The 1,030-nt window shown below is 43.8% G+C and overlaps 1 non-coding gene across 1 annotated transcript; it reads left to right on the top strand.

Moving 5' to 3' along the window:
* The first annotated feature begins 663 nt into the window (after positions 1 to 663).
* On the top strand, positions 664 to 735 carry trnah-gug (transfer RNA histidin (anticodon GUG)). The gene has a single exon. It is a non-coding gene; the product is annotated as a tRNA-His (tRNA).
* The last annotated feature ends 295 nt before the right edge of the window (positions 736 to 1,030 follow it).

Below are 1,030 nucleotides of genomic sequence, written 5' to 3'. Positions count from 1 at the left end.
CGTTCAAGTTGGAATATTGTATTTTCTGGATGACAATAAACAATATCTTGCCATAAATGTTGGCTCCTCATTTCCCTGGTGTCAGAGGAGGCATTATCTGCGTCCTTTATTTATTTCACGTTAGAGACAAACATAGGTATCCATTCAGAATCAACGCACGGATTGACATCGAGATAAATGCAGCGAGAGATACAGGCAGCATTGGCACACATGGCGGAATAGACAAGAGAGATGCTTAAATATAAAATGGACTCAAACTCTAAATGGAAGTGACAGGTGGCTGATAGATATGAGTGAGTGTAGGCGATAGACCAAAGGCGTGGTTTGAATCTGTGGCTTAACTAGTCAAAGCGCCTATCTCGTAAACAAAAGATGGTCGGTTTGACTCACAGCGGGGCTGGCACTTACTATCTTCATGATTCACAAAGGGAGAGTTTCTTGCCATGGAACAGAGCTGAAATCGTTTTAAACGTAACTGGGGTTGCACTAGTTCCCATTCTGGATTAAGGCCCTATTCAGTGCGTGGCCTTGGTCGCTTACCACTGTTGCTTTAATTTCTGGCGGGGTCGAATTTGGCCTCATCAAAAAACTATATATTTTCTGACCAGCGCCGTGTGTAACTTTGCTGCAATCAGAAAAAAACCGTGACAGCTGGTGTGTGGCGCCGTGATCGTATAGTGGTTAGTACTCTGTGTTGTGGCCGCAGCAACCTCGGTTCGAATCCGAGTCATGGCACATCTCGCTTTATTTATTTTATTCACTCCAGTACCTGCTGATAGAACACAGCCAAACATCTATCCTTACAAAATTAAACAGATATTACGTTTTTAGCGGTGGGCACATATTTACTCCTTCAAACCCACCTCTTCTCCCAGCTTTTTCTGCCTTCCACAATCAATAGCACTCCTTTACTTTGCTCACAATTCTCCCCGCAACAGTTTGTCTGGTGATGGCATTGGCGCGAGGCTGAATGATGAAGGTGATTTGCTTCAATGCTATTGAGGTCTTGTCAAGGTCATTTAACTCACAG

Source organism: Pristiophorus japonicus, unplaced genomic scaffold, assembly GCF_044704955.1.
Source record: "Pristiophorus japonicus isolate sPriJap1 unplaced genomic scaffold, sPriJap1.hap1 HAP1_SCAFFOLD_35, whole genome shotgun sequence".
Taxonomy (NCBI): Eukaryota; Metazoa; Chordata; class Chondrichthyes; family Pristiophoridae; genus Pristiophorus; species Pristiophorus japonicus.
The sequence above is the reverse complement of the archived record's forward strand: the minus strand, read 5'-3'. Positions and strand labels throughout refer to the sequence as shown.